We start from the raw sequence: 21,625 nt of genomic DNA, 5'->3' as shown, positions 1-21,625 counted from the left end.
TAGGTATAGAGGGAGCGTATCTCAACTTAATAAAAGCTATTTATGACAAGACCACAACCAATATAATACTCAATGTAAAAACCTGAAAGCCTTCTTGCTAAAATCTGGAATAAAACAAGGATGCTCATTCTCATGACTTCTCTTCAACATAGTATTGGAAGTCCTAGCCACAGCAATCAGACAAGAAAAAGAAATAAAAGGTATCCAAATTGGAAGGGAAAAGGTAAAATTGTCATTATATGCACATGACATGATACTGTATATAGAAAACCCTAAAGACTCCACACAAAAACTACTAGAACTGATAAATGAATTCAGCAAGGTAGCAGGATACAAGATTAACACACAGAAAGCAGTTGCATTTCGTTACACTAACAATGAAATATTAGAAAGGGAATGTAGGGCTTCCCTGGTGGCGCAGTGGTTGAGAGTCTGCCTGCCAATGCAGGGGACACGGGTTCGAGCCCTGGTCTGGGAAGATACCACATGCCGTGGAGCAACTAGGCCCGTGAGCCACAACTACTGAGCCTGCGCATCTGGAGCCTGTGCTCCGCAACAAGAGAAGCCGCGATAGTGAGAGGCCCGTGCACCTCGATGAAGAGTGGCCCCCGCTAGCCCCAACTAGAGAAAGCCCTCGCACAGAAACGAAGACCCAACACAGCCAAAAATTTTAAAAATAATAAATAAATTAATTAATTTTAAAAAAAGGGAATGTAGAAAAACAATACCTTTTAAAACCACACAAAAAAAATTAATAAAATAAAATACTTACAAATAAACCTGACCAAAGAGGTGAAAGACTTATATGCTGAGAACTATAAAACATTAACTCATTATTGCCAAGGGGATTTTTGCAGAAACTAATGCCTGTGGCCAGCGATTTTTATTTTGGCCAGCCAGAAATTAATTCTGTTATTTCACTAACACTTTGTTGGTTATTACATTCAATAGTTACACCTGACACACCTGTAAAGTCTTCTAATTTTTGTGAAATGTTGTCTTCAATCCACTCTTCTGTAGAAGCAAAGGAGCATTCTCCAGCACTGTGAGTTTCATTTTCACTTTCCATATCAGAATCAATCACTAAAGTTTTTGTCTTTTTATTGGTCTAACAGTCACATCGTCTGAATCAGAACTATATTCTGAAGAACTATCATCTTCTGAGACACTAGTATATATGTCACTCAGAGAATCAGAGAAAGTATTTGCATAAAATTCACTGAAAAATTCTTCTTCACTCAAAATTTCGCGATTTGTCATTTTTGAAAATTTTACATTTATAACATACACAAGGTTGGAACAAAAACCTAATGGAGCAGAATGTGAATGATAATAACAATCATAAGTTGTATAATGAACACTTGATCAATTGTAAGCTCTAACAATTTCGCACAGTGATGTTAATTGTAGCACTCTCTAAAAACGTATTGATAACATCTCCAGTCAATAACGTTTGGGTAACAAAAGATATACTAATATGTTTCCAGTCAATAATGTGTTAATAAAGGAAATTAAAGATGATTCAAAGAAATGGAAAGGTAATCCATACTCTTGGATTGGAAGACTTAATATTGTTAAAATGGCCATACTTCCCAAAGGAATATACAGATTTAATGTGACCCTTATCAAATTACCCATGACATTTTTCACAGAACTAGAATAAATAATACTAACATTTATATGGAACCATAAAAGACCCAGAACTGCCAAAGCAATTCTGAGGAAAAAGAACAAAGCAGGAGGCATAACCCATCCAGACTTCAGACAATACTACAAAGCTACAGTAATCAAAGCAGTGTGGTATTGGATATACAGATATATGGATCAATGGAACAGAATAGAGAGCCCAGAAATAAACCAACATACCTATGGTCAATTAATCTTCGACAAAGGAGGCAATATAAAATGGGAAAAAGACAGTCTCTTCAGCAAATGGTGCTGGAAAAGTTGGACAGCTGCATGTAAATCAATGAAGTTAAAACACACCCTCACACCATGTACAAAAGTAAATTCAAAATGGCTTAAAGAATTAAATATAAGACACCATAAAATTCCTAGAAGAGAACATAGGCAACACATTCTCTGATATAAATTGTACCAATGTTTTCTTAGGTCAGTCTCCCAAGGCAACAGAAATAAAAACAAAAATCAACAAATGGGACCTAATCAAACTTACAAGCTTTTGTATAGCAAAGGAAGCCAGAAACAAAATGAAAAGACAACCTATGGAACAGGAGAAAATATTTGCATATGATGTGACCAACAAGGGTTTAATTTCCAAAGTATACAAACAGCTCATACAACTCAACAACAACAACAACAAACCCAATCAAAAAATGTGCAGAGGACCTAAATAGACATTTCTCCAAAGAAGACATACAGATGACCAACAGGTACATGAAAAGGTGCTCAACATCACTAATTATTAGAGAAATGCAAATCAAAACTACAGTGAGGTACCACCTTACACAAGTCAGAATAGCCATCATTAAAAAGTCTACAAATAACAAATGCTAGAGAGGGTATGGAGAAAGGGAACCCTCCTATGCTACTGGTGGGAATGTAAGTTGGTGCAGCCATTATGGAAAACAGCATGGAGATTCCTCAGAAAACTAAAAATAGAATTACCATATGATCCAGCAATTATCTGGGCAAAACTGTAATTCAAAAATATACATGCACCCCTATGTTCATAGCAGCACTATTCACAATGGCCAAGACATGGAAACAACCTAAATGTTCATTGACAAATGAATAGATAAAGAAGATGTGTACATATATACAATGGAATACTACTCAGCCATAAAAAAGAACAAAATAATGCCATTTGCAGCAACATGGATGCAACTAGAGATTATCATACTAAGTGAAGCAAGTCAGAAAGAGAAAGACAAATACCATATGATATCACTTATATGTGGAATCTAAAATATGACACATATGAACCTATCTATGAAGCAGAAACAGACTCACAGACATTGAGAACAGACTTGCAGTTGCCAAGGGGGAGGGGTGGTGAGGGAGGGATGGACTGGGAGTTTGTGGTTAGTAGATACAAGCTATTACATATAGAATGGATGGACAACAAGGTGCTACTGTATAGCACAGGGAACTACATTCAATGTACTGGGATAAACCATAATGGCAAAGAATAAACAAGAATGTGTGTGTGTGTATATATATATGTATAACTGAGTCACTTTGCTGTACAAAAGAAATTAAACACAACATTGTAAGTAAACTATACTTCAATAAAAATAAATAAATAAAAGGATTCAAATTCCAATGCAAAAAAAAACAAAAACAAAAATAACATTTTCCCCATGTGCTTCCCTGAATACTTAGGAAATCCTGTCCAGAATTGACTGATGTAAGAGAAATCTGACGCTCTCTTCTATATTATCCCTAAAAGCTGATGAGTCCAAAAACCACAATTTGGTTTCTTTTATTTCTAAACAACTTACTAATACCCATAACTTATTTCTTTTTTAATATAAATACATTGGCCAAATCTTTTAATGGACTGTAGCTAGAAAAAGAGACCGTAGCTGCTTACTGGTAAGATTTACACCTATAGTTTAAAATTCATTCTGGGTGAACACTGGGATCTAATAAACACCTCCATATACCCATTAAACAGAAATTTTAGCAGGGGTCTAGTACAGGTTCTTGAAGGAGCCATTAACAGTAGTACCCTCAGGTCTCACATTAATGGTAAGTAAAATAATTCCCAGGTGAGAAATGATGCTATTAAAACTAGGTTGGGGGGCTTCCCTGGTGGCGCAGTAGTTGAGAATCTGCCTGCCAATGCAGGGGACACGGGTTCGAGCCCTGGTCTGGGAAGATGCCACATGCCACGGAGCAACTAGGCCCGTGAGCCACAATTACTGAACCTGTGCATCTGGAGCCTGTGCTCCACAACAAGAGAGGCCGCGATAGTGAGAGGCCCGCGCACCACGATGAAGAGTGGCCCCCACTTGCCGCAACTAGAGAAAGCCCTCGCACAGAAACAAAGACCCAACACAGCCATAAATAAATAAATAAATAATAATATTAAAAAAAAAAAAAAACTAGGTTGGGAAAATGGAGGCACAAGTAATTGGTTAGCCATTTCCTTCTTCTCCTTTTTTTTTTCGTAACATCTTAATTATAAGGTCTTCTTTTTTCCTGCCCAATGTCTTGGTGTTAAGGACTTTCAAATTGTATTAAAACTCGTAGCTGATTTAGGAAGAGCTAGAATTTCTATGCTTAAATTACTGATTCTAATCCAGAAGTCATATTGCAGCAGGTGAACATAACACAGTTACCTGGGAACTTTTCAAACTAAATACAGTCCCCAACACATACCTCATGCAATGGAAATCTTCCTATATCTCCTATTTGCCATTAAAACCACTACAAAGTAAGCCATTGCTTCTGATGGTAGTGGATCAAATTTCTAAGGTGTGAGAATAACTTATGTATTAACTAAGAGATTGAGAAATACCTTTGCATCAACTAAGAGTTTAATTATGCAGTAATTCAATAAACATTTTTTGAGCAACTACTACCTGCCCAGCACCTAGCCTCTAGGAATACAACAGTGTGGAAAATAGACACAGTATTAAATAAGACAAGTTCAGCATGGAGAGAACTATGATAGGTATAAAACAGAGCATTATGGGACTATGCAGAAAGAATACTAACCCAGTCTTAGTGAGTCAAGGGAAAATGTCCAGTAGAATTGGAATCTGTGTTGAAACATAAATGATGAAATGACTTAGGCAAAAAGGAAGAGAATAAAGTCCCCAACAGAGGCAACAGTCTATATTAATGCCCAGTGGTGGGAAATTATATCATGTTTCAAGAACTAAAGAAATCCAGAATGACCACAGTATAGAATTAAAGTGGAAGAAAGGGAAAGGAGATTGAGCAGTACAGAGATAAAAGATGAGGCTAGAGAAGTAAAGAGGGGTCAGATCAAGGGTGCATTAAGCCATGTAAACATGTTTGAATTCTACCAAGAGAACACAGAAGAACAGATGAATATTTTAAGCAGGAGAGAGACCTAAGTTTTTCCTTGAGAAAGAAAACTGACTGCAATGTGCAGAACATAAGAGGGGGGGAGGGTCTAGAATCATGGAAATAGGTTAATATTCAAACTTGTTTTGTGTTTACTTCTGAATAAAAGTTCAACTAAGTATTAAACAATCAGAACTCTCTGGCTAACCACTGATTACTCTGTGAATTATCTAGTTAAAACACAGTGTCTTAACAATTATACTTAATAATTGCACTGTTTATAGTCTAAGTTGTTTACTATCTGAGGTTTAACACTCAGAGAGTCGATTAAATTGGGTAACTCCTCTCTTGGATGGGAGCAGTAACCTTCAGTGGAATGCTAACTACCTCTGAGAATTATGCTTAACTCAGAATTTCTTTGCCATAGGAGTAATTGATTTTAGGCTGGGTGGACTGTTTCTTAATATATATGCCCACAGGGAGAATGTCATTTTAATAAGATGCTTCTATAAGCCACACCCTACTTAAAACAGAAGGTTTCCCCGTTGTCTTCATAAGCAAAAACTGAAGGAGCCCTGTTTGTCCTTAAGTAAACAACTGGGAGGTAATGTAATACTGAGTCGGTGGTCTGCAAAGTATCTCTTTGCCAATTCAGCTATCCATGTTTTGCTTTTGTTTTTAACTATAGCTTTCCTAGAAAATACATCTATGTTTAACCTTACTGAATACCACTAATTTGACCTAAATCTGCTTGTACTGGTCTTTCAGCTGTTCTCTTGATTTCATGATCCACTGTTTTGCTCTGCTACCACTATGACACAACTAAAATAAAAGTATCCAAATAATTGGAAATTGTGGAGGAGAGGTAATAAAATAAATAATGTCATCTCAGAGATCAAGGTAAAAGATGGAGTCTTTAAAAAATATAAAATCATTGATTCATCTAAGCAGTCAAATTCTGATGCTGAGTCACAGACTTGACCCAATGGAGTATAAGCACTAAGGATTGCTCAAGACTATCAACTGAATTGTGGGGAAAACTGCTTATAAATCTATTTCTATTCATGTTTATAAAACCGTCCTTTAAAAATTTTAATTTTAGTGTATGTTTGCTAACTCAGAAAATTATATTAATATCATATATTATGTTAAATTTATTTATAAATACATAAGTGTTCATCTATTTGGGACTAAACTGCCTATATAATACTGTTAATGTTATATAATCAAATTTACCATTCATTGTTCTTACTATGTGGCATCTACTTTACAAAACCCCACAGACAGTCTATTTTAGGGGAATTTACATTCAATTCAAAAATAGTTGCTTTAAACTTATCTAGTCGTGGCTGGTATTATGGTCCTTTAAAGCTAACTTCCAGAAACTTTAATCTCTCTCAAACTGCTGATGATAACCTGGCTTACTTTATATGGTACAAAAATAAACATTTTGTGCATTTATTTTAATGGAAGCTGGAAATATAGAGCTAGCACACAAACTAGCACACAAATCAATGGACAATCACATGCTGGGCACAAGGACTTGGCTGCCATCCCCCAGGACAAGGCCATCTTGGACATCGGGTGGCCTAACCTCACAATCTACAAGCCCCACTTTATCTTCCCTCATGGAACACGTGGAACTGCCCAGAAGCCAGGAGCTCACTGTCACTCAAATCTACACCCCCTACCATCTCCATCACCCTGGAGGTGTGGGCAGAGAGCTGGTCTCCTGGAACCATCTCTCAGATTTTAGCCCCAAGAACCAGCCTCTACCATTTCCATCATCCCAAGACCACTTGCCCAGATTCCAACACCTACAAGAAGTTACTCATCTACAAACAGAGAGAGTTCATGGGAGGCAGTCCTCAGAGCAAGCCTTTCATTGAGGAACTCATCACTGAGTCACCCAAGTCCCCTGTATCCCAGCCTCCTGATTCCAACCAGATGGCCAAGATCGAAACTGACTACTGGTCTGCCTCCCATGACTCTTCATTGTGGAGACAGAATGGAGGAAGCAGAAGGCATCTCAGGGACTTCCCTAGTGGTGCAGTGGTTAAGAATCCGCCTGCCAATGCAGGGGACGCGGGTTCCAACCCTGGTCCGGGAAGATCCCACATGCCATGGAGCAACTAAGCCTGTGCGCCACAATTACTGAGACTGCACTCTAGAGCCTGTGAGCCACAACTACTGAGCCCACACGCCACAACTACTGAAGCCCACGTGCCTAGAGCCTGTGCTCCACAAGAGAAGCCACCGCAAAGAGAAGCACGCACACCGCAACGAAGAGTAGCGCCCACGCACCCCAACTAGAGAAAGTCTGTGCAGCAACAAAGACCCAATGCAGCCAAAAATAAATAAATTTTTAAAAATTAATAAATAAATAAAAAGTGTTTTTTTAAAAAAAAAGGCATCTCACAGGGAGGCAGACGAAGAGAAGGAAGAGGAGGGCGATGGTGACTCTGGAGAAGAAATGGCACTCAAGGAAGTGTCAGAGAGAGAAACTCAGTAAGGTGATGTCCAACTTGGGAAAGATGGTCTTGAAAGAAGAGATGGAAAAGTCATTGCCTATCCAGAGAGAACCAGTCCCTACTGGACTGGACACCGTTTCATACCTCCTTACACCATGGACAGTCTAATTGTTCTCTTTCTGCCTATGGCAGGACCACCCTGAGCTTACTATACTTCTCAGACTTCAGCCCATGGGGTGTGAGAATGGAAGCCCACACCTTACTGATCTGTCCCTATGAAATGCTGGTGGTGACCAGTAAGGGGCAAACGAAGTTGCCTCCAGGCTTGACAGGCATTTGTCAGCCAAGGACTTCTCAAGGGTATTTTCCATGTCTTCTGCAGCCCTGGGGTTGTGGGACATGGACTTCCTTCCCCACAATGAGGGAGCAGTCCTCTTTTTCTCATCCCTGGTCCTCACTGGATGGGGCAAACCCAGTCTGGACTCAAGCACACACAGGGTTAATGTTTGTGACCTCTCCCTGCCTCCATCCCCACATGAAGGTTCCCAGAAGAAATTAAAGAAAAATAAATATGGCACTTAGGAGGTCAGACCTGTCAGCTGTCTTGACCAATGGGTGGGTAGAACCCCCAGCCCTGGAAGGAGGAGGGTGAGAGTGGGAAGCAGTCAGGGAGGCAGGGAAAGCTCCAGGATCCCGTGTGTACCCAAGCACTCCTCCTCACTTCACCTTTTACAGCTCCCCCATCACCCTGACCTCCAGCCTCTTTGACTCTAGCAAAAGCAGGCTGCAGCTCAGGGAGATCTCAAACAGGGAGGCCGCCCTGCCCTCTGTCTAGTTCACCTTGTCCTCTACTTGCGACCCCCAAGCTTCAAAGACTCTTGCTCCACACCTGTGGCTTCCCCTAAAACCTTGGCTTAGAGTAGAGATGTCACCAAAACAAAATCCTTGCCCACCATCAGCCTCCAGGCAAAGTCAGCTAGAACTCTACCTTCTCATACCAGCCCAAATCCTGGGCAGAACCCAGGCCTTCAAACTCCCTTGGATAGAATCAAGAGGCCAGGCTACAGGAGCATTTCTGAATGTCCTGGCTACCAGGTCCTGCTCATACCCATACCTAAAGAATGTAATTTATTGGAGCATCACCCCCTCACACTGCATTTCTCACCTAACTCTCTGCCCTACCTTAATCATACTCCCAGATTTTCCTCTTTACAAATACATATTTGTATATAATTTTTATATATAGATGTAAATAGGTATAGATATATCTATCTCTGGGTCTGGGTTTTATTGCCCAGAGCCTGGGCACGATGCGTGTGATAATGCTGGGGAGGGGGGACTCTGCTTGGAATTAAAGGTTCCATTGGGTACCCCCCCAAAAAAAGATACATGTATATAAATATCATTATGTGAACATTCTATTATTGCCAGTATTTAAGTGAAAGTAAAATAAGACACATTGAGAAAGGGTGGATTTGAAATGTGTGTGTGTGTGTGTAAAGAGAGAGAGACAGAGACAGAGATAGGGAATCCAAGTATAAGTGATACACAGAAAAGGCAAAAATATGAAGGTAGCTTTTTTCCTGCCTTCAGACTTTAACTGAAACATCAACTCGTCCTAAGTCTTGAGCCTGCTGGCCTTTGGACTGGAACTATATATTCTCAGCTCTCCTGGGTCTCCAGCTTGCCGAATCACACTGCAGATCTTGGGACTCACTAGTCTCCATAATCGCGAGCCCATTCCTCAATTCTTTATAATAAACATCTTTCTAGAAAGATAGATAAACAAAAATGTTGGAAACAGATGTTGTATTGTGTCATTATGCATGAATGCGCACGCGAGCATGCACACACACACACACACACACACACACACACACACACACACATACATTCTGTTTCTCTATAGTACCCCAACTGAGACACTGTTATATAAGAGGACTGAGGACAATATCTCCATTCTAACACGAGGACCAAGAGATCAGTTCATGCTTCATATGTTATCCAGTGATGGAAACAACATAAAAAGAATAGTTATCTCCCAGCATAACGATGCATTTGATAACACCTGCTCATTTTTATAAAATGCTTACCCGAAAAAAAATATTATTATTAAGGTTAGCCAAAAGTTAAGTGAGTCTCATTAATAATTGTATTTTTAATTTTCTCCTCACCAAATGATTTATTTTCATGTGCTTCTAATCATGAGAGTGCACTTTATAGAGTGTAGCCCTGAAGAGATGGCCCATTTACCATTGTGCAGTAATATAAAATCAATGGCAGCTAGTCATACAGGTGTTTTCAATTTCCATCGTACATGGTATACAGCCCCTGGCTCAGTAGATAATCCAACTGTAAACAGTGACTCATTGTTAACAACTCTGGGAAATAGGATTAACAATTTCTAATTTCAAAGTAAACCTATTTCATTTTTGTCCTGCAAATAAAAACAATGTGTTCAGAGATTTAGCTTTTTAGATTTCAGAGCTTCCCAGAAACAAAAATGTTGGAAACAAATTTTTTATTGTACCGATGCCATTATTGGAAACCACTGAGTATATGTTCTTAATAGCTTTTTAACAGTTTGGTACCAAAATGATGATGATGATGATGATGATGATGATGACGACGACAACGACAACGACGACGATGATAGTAATAATAATAAAAATAAATTGAAGTTCAATCAGATGAAACTTAAAATTTGAATTGAAAAAAATTTAATTGAATCTCTGAAAACTAAAAATCTTGTAAGTATCTACTACTCAATGTAATCAGGAGAAAAATAAAAAGCTTACTTAATATTAGAAAGCTTTGTTTCCAAGATGAAAGTTTTAGGTGAAATTTTAGGAATCCGGTGTGCCTTAGAACACAGTTAAATGGAATCAATAATCTTGTAATTTTTGTGACTTGTTTATTATACCACTCTAAAACCTATTTTCCTCTACCTTATCTTTGAATTCCTTTAGTAGAATATTGCCTCAATTGAAATCTATTCCTCTACACTGAGTTATAGACTCTTCTCAACTCCCTATTCCAAAGAATAGAGGATGGTGGCTTTATTTTGCTTTTAGAATACAAAAGTGTCACTGTGTAAGGCCATAGGGTCTCTGTCAATAACACTCATGCCTGGCTTTTAAAAAATGTTCATGCTTGAACCCTACACTCAGGGATTTCTCTAATTGGTTTGAAACTGCTAATCTGTGTTTCTTAAACTCTCCAGATATTTACATATTATACAGCTATAGTGGGAAACACTAACCTGGATTAACCAAGGAAGGGTTACTCCAAAAGGAAGCATGAGGCTTTGTAACTGGGAATTAGACCCACAATATTTATTGTCTAAATTTGTAGCAAGAAAATTGTACTGAATCCAAAGGGCGAATAAGATCAATCAAGAGACAGAATAAAGTTAGTGGACAGGAAAGTCAATATTGCAGACTGGAGGAGTTTTGTGGAACAGTTTTTATGACTTGTGATCATTAGCAGAAAGTAGGTTCAGGAGATATCTTGAATAACCCGTTCCAAGCTGAAAAAACTAAGACTAAATATCTTCCTAGCTCCTTCTGTGTGAAACTTGACTACCTGTCTAGCCAAAGAAATTATACTACCCTAACAGTGCAAGTTACAGTTTTTCCATTGAAGTCATTAATCATCGACCAACTTGTTCACATCATTCTGAGATGGGTAAATAACTCTCTAATGTGAGATTAGAGAAGGTCTGTGTCATTTATAAGTTTATGGTAGAGAGAAGTTAAAAATCAGAGCTCCATGTCCATGACTGACTAATTCTATTCACCTTTAAAATCCCACTCACCTTACAAATTTGTAAAGTATTTTTATAGATCTGTACTCTCGATGGATTTTGGAAGCCACTAGAATTCATTCATTTATCAGTCTTTTATTCTGTATTAGCTATATTTGGTAGGTACTACGCAAGGCACTCGACACTCAGAAAAAGATATAATCCTTGTCCTCAGAGATCTGACATTCTCATAAACTAGATAAAAGTTCTGCAGCTATTAAAATATATTTACAATACTGCATAATTAGTGATATGTTGGAAGATAAGACCAAGGTGCGCAGAGGGCAGGCACAAAAGAATTTAACAACTGTGGTTGAGAGTGGACTCCTGAAGACCATCAAAATGCTTTTGAAAGGAGATTATATTTATAGTAATTCTTGAAGCAAAGAAGAAGAGGGTTAAGTCCCTATAATGCAAAGCCACAGAAAACTCAAAGAACATCATTATGGTATGGTCCAAACACGAGCTGCATGTAGGGAATGACGTGGGGAAAATAGGACAAGACTAAAAGATGGCCTTTTCTTTTATACCCAAAATAGTTTGAATTCTATCTGGAAGGTAATGGAAAACAATTTGAAGATATCACACAAGAGTGTGAACAATCAGATATTTAAGAAGTAAAAGAAGCTAAATGAGAGGCAGAAACATTAGCTATAAGACTATTAAAATAATAACAGGTGAAAATTATGCTGGACAGAACTAAGGTAGCTAAGATAGAGTCTGTAAGTGCAGAAAGAACAGAATTCATTGAAGAGGTATTTAGGAATTGACAGGATTTAGTGAATAGTAGGAAAGAGGAGGGCTGGAACAATATAGAATGACTCCCAATTTTTAGCTTATGAAACCAAGTCAAACTGAAGTGCCATTTACTAATGGGATAAAATGAAACAACTGATTTAGGACACAGAAAGCTGAGGTGCCACTGGGCAGCCAACAGGAGCTGTCTTAGAACTGTTGGAGATATGCCATGATGCCTGCAAGTGAGTTGTGCTTCAAATCAGGATTGTGGAGTTATCAATTTAAACTACTTCTTTGTTATAGCCATGGGTCTTCTCAGAAACACAGTTCCCAGTTTCTCCTTTCTGATACAGGGGAGACCATAGAAGCAGCTGATGTCAATATTGAGGTGACAGAAAATCTGGCAGAATTCACACATTTGTCACTCAATATGTTTTTAAGATAGTAGGGCTTTGGATAAAACCATGAAAAACACTGAAACATGGAGTATGGTGGAGGATATAGGTACAGAAAGGAGGCTAAGAAAGCTCAGAAAAATAGAAGGAAAACAAAGAAGCCAAGAAAGGAAAGCATTTCAATGAGAAGAAAAATTAAATAGTCAATCCTACTATCTAATACCACTCAGAAATTAATTATATGAGAACCATAAATAACTCATTCAATTTTGCAATTAGAAGTTTTGGGCAACTTTGGCAAAGGTAGTTTTGTTGATTTCCAGGAGTGGTATTCTAATTACAGTAAGCTACATATAAGAGGCATGCATATGAAGTAGAGATATTCTTTCTCTACTTCTTTGGTTGTTAATGGACAGAAGGATATGATGTAATGCCTGCAATAATATACGAGACTGAGTTCTGGATTTACTAACTGTGTTTGGTTGCAGAGATGAAACTTTGCTGAAAGGAGTCAGTATAGTAAGAAACATTCAAGTTATGAGATTCAATCATGAGACTTGGTGAAGTGCCTAAGGAAATGGGGATGATGTGGGACCCATGGCAAAGTAGGAAGGATATTTTTTAAGAAAAAAATGACTGCTTCTTATGAGAAGAGAGGAAAAAAGGCTGGAGTATATACAGATATTTTGCAGGTGAAAGGCTGAGAAACTAGAAGAATCCTCCTAGTCTAATCTACTCTGTTTTCACCATTAATTCCAAGGCACAGTCTACTTCTGGGAGTCAAAGAATAGGAGTAGCTTAGGGAATTTGAGAAGGGTTGTGGGAGCTTAGAATAATAATGCATGGAAGAGAGACTGATGAAAAGCTTAAAAGATTTCCAGGAAGATTTAAGTACCCAATTGAAGCTAGAAGCTGTAAATCTGCTTTCTCCAATACCCCCATAGTTATGTGATTTCCTGTACCAGTGCTCAGTTGCCTGGACATAGTAAACAGATAATCCAGGTTGACAACTGTGCCTCAAAGTGCAGCTAGAGAGAAAGATGTGGAGACAAAGCTGTTGAAGTTATTGGAGGAAGAAGGACTAAGAGAAAGTTTCAAGATTAAATGCAGAGGAAAATGAAATCAGGATGGAGAAATAGAAAGCTGAAGAATCAAGGAACTAAAAGTTATCTTAAATTTAATGCACGGATATAATGAAGAAAAGGGATTGAAAATTGGAAAGGTATATTCAGTAAGTAGACTGTTGTAACTTACTCTTGCATAATACAGCAATTATTTTGTTTTGTACCTTCATCTTCTACTACATCTACTACCATGCCTGGCACTCAGTAAATGTTTGTCAAATTAAACTTATTCTGAGAAAAATAGAAAAAAAAAATTTTTTTTAAAAATTGAGATAAACCATACTGTGTTCTATGTTGTAAAATACTTTCCTCATATAGACAGAACATAAAGGTCCTATATCCAAGTTAGTAAACTACTCAAAAGCAATAGCAAGCACTAAGCCTTCAATTTCAAGTTAAAACTCGGAGGATGTGACTCAAATACCCTGACCTTAGATTAGTAAATTCTAATTTTAAAACTAGATGAGTCATTCTGTTTATAGGATATTTTAAGTAAAGACTGCATCCCATGAAGAAGAGAACCTCTATTAGAGCCTAAAACTAACACAGAGCAAATACAGCAAATTATACACAATTTTTGTTGTTGGCTTTTTTCCACAGAAAAGTAAATCAGTTACCGGAATTTGACTTCACTCTGCTGAAGAAACTGATCCTAGGGATATATATATTGACAATCACTTGTAAGAATTTCTACTATTCTCATTTTAGAGGAAAAAAGTCCTTAGATATCACTAACCCAAGCACTTCATTATACAGCACAAAGAGCAAGTCCTGTAAAGTTTATGTGTTTTCAACAGCATATGGAGGGTAAGCAGCTGCCCCGTAACCAGGATCAAACTGTTCCACTGTAGTGAAAACCACTGGAATAGTAAAGACTCTCCCTAGCTCATCTATGTAAGTATGTATATCAGGGAAACTGAGTAAAATAGCCATGATTTCAATAAAAGGGATTTCTTTCCATCTACCCTTTACAAAAGTACTGTGGGCTACAAATCCTTCTCGTACATTCTTTGTGTGTGTGGCAAATGAGCAACAGAAAAGTTCAAATAGGCCATAATACACACACACATGTATGCACACATATACAAACAGACACAGAGACAGCGAGACAAAACAGAGAAGAGTGACAAAGAGAGGAAGAAGATATGATGAAAATGTATCACTCAGAAATGGAAGTTTCTCTCCTTGGATAATTAGAGACAGGCCATATTCACCTACCTTTTTTAAAAAATCCCTTATGTGTTTTACTAAAATGGTAATTAGCTGTATTTTCCATTTTGGTTGAGACATATTGTATATTAGTTGCAGTGTAGTTCTGGTCTCAAGAGGGAAATAGATAATCAGGAGAATAATTTTCAATGTCTCCTCTCTGTAAAGATTTACTGAGTTGTCTCTAATATACACTGCATTAAAATTAGAGGAAAGTAGACATCGATATTGTCAAGCTAAAAAAACAAAACAAAACTCTCTCCTTTCATTTTCATTCTACTAAAATAAATCAGGTCCATATCTTTTAATATTTTATTAGAATTGTTCATTTCTGAAGGTCAAGAGCAAAAAGACTTTTCAAAGTTTAAAAGAGATTCAAAACCGGTGGCTGCTAATTGATAGTCTCCAGACACCAACAGAAGGCTGGGCTCGCAGCTTAAAAGCCATATTAATTTCCTTGCTGAAGCTGCTGCTGTTACTTACCAATGTAACTTAACTTCGGTATATCCTATATTAGAGTTATTTGTTTGCAAACAACAGAAACCTACTCTAGACAACTTAAATAAAAAGAAATTTATTAGAAGGATATCAGGGTGTTACTAAATGCATGGAGTTCTAATCCTGGAAAAACCAGGATTAGAAACAAAGCAAGAACCCACTGGAATTGCTTTGCTGAAAGGGAAAAACTGCTGAAATAATTGAGCTCCAGCTATTTCTTCCAGCCTGTTTCATTCCACTGGAGATTTAAAATTCTAGAAGAGAGAATCTATTTGGATAAATTTAGGTTTCACACGTACCCCTTGATTGTACCTGAGTAGTGAGATGCGGGGACCCCTTCAGCTTCAGCAAGTCAGAAAGACTACATACAACAGAAGAGAGATCAGTTTTCATGAGAAAATCAGGGTATTGATAAGAAATAGAAATTGATGCTGGGCAGTCAAAATATAAAAACTGCCCACCTCAAGCCAACGTTCTTAGTGTTGATTTTGAAGTTAACAAAAAATAATTATTACTATTATTGTTGTTGTAGTTGTTATTGTTACTATTATTATTCTAAGTGCTACATTTTGCAAATATGCCTGTTAACATATAAGAAAATGTATACATTATTAAAATGTCCCAGTATCTAGACAGCATAGGATACACCGAAAATCTGGGACAAGTGCCCCCCCCTCAAGTGATAGTGTTTATGAATATCTTTGTTTACCAGCAGCAGTCTGAGTGCCTGTGGGACCAACAGTCTGTTTATTTTTTCTAGAGTCACAAACCAAGCTTTATTTTTATAGTCTGGTGAGTCACCGTAAGTATAAAGTGGAGAGAGCCATTCGGTCTTGCCCCAAGGAAGAGAAAAGGAATCACCTCAGAAATTATTTAATTCATGCTTCAAACTAGGATATATACCCTGAAAATCATTTCTGACTGCATGAACACATGAGAGAAATTTGCATCAGATAGTTCTGATCTGACAGTCATAAACATTAAACCCTAATAACACGTAATGCTGCAGAAGTTTCACATATCTGCATTCATAAAGCACTATCTGTTCGGAGCAAAAATAAGCCACCAAAAGAAGATTCAAATGGCTTCAATTCAATGTGATGACTAATAAAACAATGCTTAACACTAAGTAAAACTCTAAATTCTGTATCAGTGGTTCCAACAACTTCTATATTTCCTGAATTAATAATTACCTAAATGCAAAGAAATCTTATATAATATGAGCATTTTCTTTTATGTGTATTGTGTGTTGTTTAAGAAATATATTCTTATACAGTGAAAAATCAATGAACAAGTTTAAATAATTCCAAAAAATTTTTAGTCATTTTATGTATGAACTGAGATGATATTTTAATACAATATCTAAAGCATGTTACATAGAGTTATGAGACATACGTCTTAGAAGGTAATTGAGAAGCATTTTAGTCCAAACTTTATTTCATGAGATTATCAATGCTCTAATAATGCATATTGCATAATTAAGACAACTCAACACAGTAAACAGGATTGGGTCTGGACAATATCTAGCACGCTCCTGAATATCAGAAATATATGGCTCAAAAAAATGATATGAAAGCTAATACACTGTCTACCTTTGACATTTAACTTCTTCGGGGCCAGAAAAAAAAAAATTTGTCACCTTGAACATTAACTCTTGCCCTTATTTTCCATAGTCTCTAATTTTCAAACCTTTAATGGAAAACGTACTGCTGTATATTGGGTCTCAAATACCTTACTGACAGTCCTCTTCTTCCTTCCTCAGTATTACCAGAGGTTTTCATGGAGAGCAAACAAGTGGCTCAGCACTAGAATATATCAAATGGTTTCCCAAAGAAATTATGGCAACATATTCTCACAAACTGGCGTTGCTGTATGAGAGGTTTTCATAAAGCATTATCTTAAAATAGATAAATTTATATAGAGCAAATCATATGTTTATATTCTATTTTCTTGACAAAACACACCCCCTCCACACACACACACAGAATCAGACTTTCAGGATTAGAAGAAAGTGAGCACATAAAATAGAATGTTGTTTCCTAAATACAGAAAGATTATTTTATGTAGGGGAATATTAATTTTTAATGCACATATTATTTATGTATCAAAAAAGTATTACTGGAACATCAACTGCCTTATTTCCCAGATATGTGCATTACAAAGAAGTTGAAGGTTTATTGTTGTTTGGTTTGGTTTGGTTTGGTTTGAATTTTGGTTTTGGTTTTGGTTTTGGTTTGTTTTGTTTTTTCAAAAGCCTATTTTAGAATGCTAATAATTTTTGAATACAGGTGAAGGTAACATATGTATTCATTATACTACTCCTGGAATATTTCTATGTATGAGAAAACTTATAGCATTAGTTACTTCATGCCTCTACGCATTTTGCATGCATTGTCCTTCCCTACCTGCTCCACCCATCTAATTCTAATCAGCTTCAAGCTCAAACATCACTTCCTCAGCCAGGTGACCTGTCCACACAAAGCCAGGCACTCTCCCAACTGTAATTGCACTATATATGGTACCCAGACAATGATATTTGTTGTATTCTTCTATACTTGTTGTCAAGGCCAAATCTTCCACTTTTCAAGGGTACCAACTGCAAATATGCATTAAAATAACATGGAGAAAATTATTTTAAGGTGCTGATATAATTCCCTGCCAAGACTTACTGAGGGAAAAGAATCTGTATTTTTTAAAAGTCCTTGAGCCCAGTGTTCATCTATAGTTAAGAGTAACTGCACTAAACTGGAAACTCCTCAATGTCAAAGAGCTTGTCTTACTTATTTGCTTACAACTTGTGGTTGATTCAAACACATGGTGGACACAGAGCAATGTTTAGGGAAGCATATAATGTACTCATAAATATCAATCAATGATGATGATGAAGACAGAAATATATAGAGAAGTACAGGTTGAGCTGGAAGATCAGTCAGGATTCAATCAGCAATGCATGGAGGCCTGTATTCACCTGATCTTCACATAAGGCTTGGCTGAAGAGACAAGAATAATGGGAGGATCATCAGTTCTAGCAGCACAGACTGCTTCCTGTATTCAGGCATAAATCTATATTAACAAAGAGGAAATACTTCCTGCAGGGGGGATCACAGCGTCTAGTTAAGTCATTCCTATTAGAGCAAAAGCTTCTAATGCTCCAACGTAACTGTAAACTTTCTATTAATAAAGAACTCGGTTGCATTTAAATATTTTCAGCTGCTTGTGAGAATATTTTCATGAAATTTTTTAAACTGAACTAATTTTATTACATGTCATTTTATTATTATTATTGAGTCCCATATCCCTTTCCTCTGTAAAACCATATAATTCTGTCTCCTTTAAAGTAGTTTCTTCAACCATAAACAAGACGAAAAGACAGCCCTCAGAATGGGAGAAAATACTTGCAAATGAAGCAACTGACAAAGGATTACTCTCCAAAATATACAAGCAGCTCATGCAGCTCAATATCAAAAAAAAAAATAACCCAATACAAAAATGGGGAGAAGACCTAAATAGACATTTCTCCGAAGACGATATACAGATTGCCAACAAACACATGAAAGGATGCTCAACATCACTAATCATTAGAGAAATGCAAATCAAAACTACAATGAGGTATCACCTCACACCAGTCAGAATGGCCATCATCAAAAAATCTACAAACAATAAATGCTGGAGAGGGTGTGGAGAAAAGGGAACTCTCTTGCACTGTTGGTGGGAATGTATGTTGATACAGCCACTATGGAGAACAGTATGGAGGTTCCTTAAAAAAATAAAAATAGAATTACCATGTGATCCAGCAATCCCACTACTGGGCATATACCCGGAGAAAACCATAATTCAAAAAGAGTCATGTACCACAATGTTCATTGCAGCTCTATTTACAATAGCCAGGACATGGAAGCAACCTAAGGGTCCATTGACAGATGAATGGATAAAGAAGATATGGCACATATATAGAATGGAATATTACTCAGCTATAAAAAGATATGAAATTGAGTGATTTGTAGTGAGGTGGATGGACCTAGAGTCTGTCATACAGAGTGAAGTAAGTCAGAAAGAGAAAGACAAATACCATATGCTAACACATATATATGGAATCTAAAAAAATAAAAAATAAAAAATAAAATGGTTCTGAAAAGCCTTGGGCAGGACAGCAATAAAGACACAGACACAGAGAATGGACTTGAGGACACGGGGAGCAGGAGGGGTAAGCTGGGACGAAGTGAGAGAGTGGCATGGACATATATACCCTACCAAATGTAAAACAGCTAGCTAGTGGGAAGCAGCCGCATAGCACAGGGAGATCAGCTCTGTGCTTTGTGACCACCTAGAGGGGTGGGATAGGGAGGGTGGGAGGGAGACGCAAGAGGGAGGGGATATGGGGATATATGTATATGTATAGCTGATTCACTTTGTTATAAAGCAGAAACTAACACACCATTGTAAAGCAATTATACCCCAATAAAGATGTTAAAAAAAATAAAATAGTTTCTTCAAACCAAGCATTCTGAATACTATAAAGAAATGGTTTACTCCACAGAATTCAGAGAAATATATCAGGCGTGTGGGAAGCATTTGGTTTACTGAGTAATGAGTCACTATCTGAACTAAAATATAAGAAAAGTGTCCCTGCACCCAGGACAGCCCATTCATGATGAGTGAAGCATGACTGAGTGCCTCAGCATCACTGCTTCCTGAGGACATTCTCCCTTCCTTTCATCTACCATTATTCATACATAAAACTATTCCTTCTCTCCTAACATTCCCTTGCTTTTATGAGTAAGAAATTGTACGATTTCACCAGGTAAGAGAAACTCAAGTGTTCAGAGTCTATTTCAATATATAATACTAATAACATATTAAATTGGTATTAAAAAGTTAGCACTATAAAGTCATGGACATTGTTGTCATCACGTCTGTATCCCCAACTTCTGGAACAATGTCTGGTCTAGAACAATAGGCACATGACAAATATTTGTTAAGTAAATCAATGAATTAACAATATTAGATCTACTCTTCTTTAGAATAAATAAATAGAGTGAGGTAAAGCAAATGTAGGTTAGTCTTCCTGTGTTATAAAACACATGTTTTTTCACTCAAAGACTTAGACTTCAGAGAATCCAGAGTAGCATATTTCTGCAAGCTCAAAAGTTGCAGTCAACCACAGTGGTAAGACTATCAGTTGACACTCTTCCTATCTCACTAAATCCTGAGTTAGAGTGCCCTTGAACAATATTCTAGAGTGAAAGAGGATGCAGAAGCATGTGAAGTTTCTATCCAGTAAGCCATGAACAGTTTTGGAAATAAGGAAAATCACAAGACCACCCAGAAATGGAAATAGTACATTTTAGTAGGTAGAAGAAAATGTATTCTCTTCTACTATTGATACATTTATAAAATGTGGGATTCGGTTTCCTACCAACAAAGACCCAGACACCTGAAAATTTATCTCCCAACTTAATCATAATTTAGAAAAAAATCTTATGTCTGATATTGTAGAATCTCTAATCTGGTGCCTTTTTAAAAATTTTGTTGGGTACAAGATTATTAACAGAGAAATACACCTAGACTAGCATGTCATACAGAGGTCTCTATGCCTTTAATGTTGCTATTAATAGCCAGGGAAATTCAAAGCCTCTTACTTATTCTCTCATTGTTTGCACCTGATGTCAACTTTGAATGATTTGCTTAAAATATGTAATTCAGTAGGCACCTCAAGAAGTAATATGGAATGTATAAACCTGGCCTGCCGAATTTCAAGTGAAATACAAGAGAGAAATGCATATTAATGTAGAATGACTATAAATCAAAAGCTATTTCATTTTCTAAGGTAGTGTAAAAGCCAAACCTGTTTGAAACCGTAACTCATCTGTCATAATCTCTTAGATATACCATTGACCTTCCTTAGAAGCTTCTGTCACATAGAAGTGAATAGATCAGGAGGAGCAACATTAAATCATACGGCGTTACTGAGAGCCGGGTATTTGAAAGTAATTTAGCCCACTTGAGCAAGTCCTTAACCACAAGTCCCACTTTCCTAGATACCGATTCCTTGTGCTGCACATGTACATACACTGACACAAAATGCATTCACTGTGTAGACTCTACAATGAGATTCATTGTGTATTCCATGCCAGTGCTTACAGATTTTTTTCAATCAATATTGGACTTGATGATCCAATGTTTTCAAGAAACAACTGAAAGATTTTGTGTTGTAATTCCTGAAGCCACATTGTCTGATTAACTTAAGAATGTATATTTTCTCTTGGTATTTTATATTTATTATTAATAAATAGCAGTAGCTAACATGATTGCTTGGCTGCCTACCTCCCTAAAACGAATTATTCTATTAAAATTGTGACTTTCAATGTTAAGCCTGAGGTAGGA

General features: G+C 37.0%; 2 pseudogenes across 2 annotated transcripts in view; one reads left to right on the top strand and one right to left on the bottom strand.

The window, feature by feature from the left end:
- The window catches only part of LOC309622467 (acyl-protein thioesterase 1 pseudogene), a 711,313-nt pseudogene that overhangs the window by 340,688 nt on the left and 349,000 nt on the right, over positions 1-21,625 (bottom strand). The window lies entirely within an intron of this gene.
- On the top strand, positions 6,516-7,129 carry LOC309622462 (dematin pseudogene; annotated as a pseudogene). The gene has a single exon. The product of its transcript is annotated as a dematin pseudogene (transcript).

This window comes from Balaenoptera borealis (assembly GCF_965194805.1).
Source record: "Balaenoptera borealis genome assembly, chromosome: 2".
NCBI classification, from domain to species: Eukaryota; Metazoa; Chordata; class Mammalia; order Artiodactyla; family Balaenopteridae; genus Balaenoptera; species Balaenoptera borealis.
This window is presented reverse-complemented; position numbering and strand designations above follow the sequence as displayed.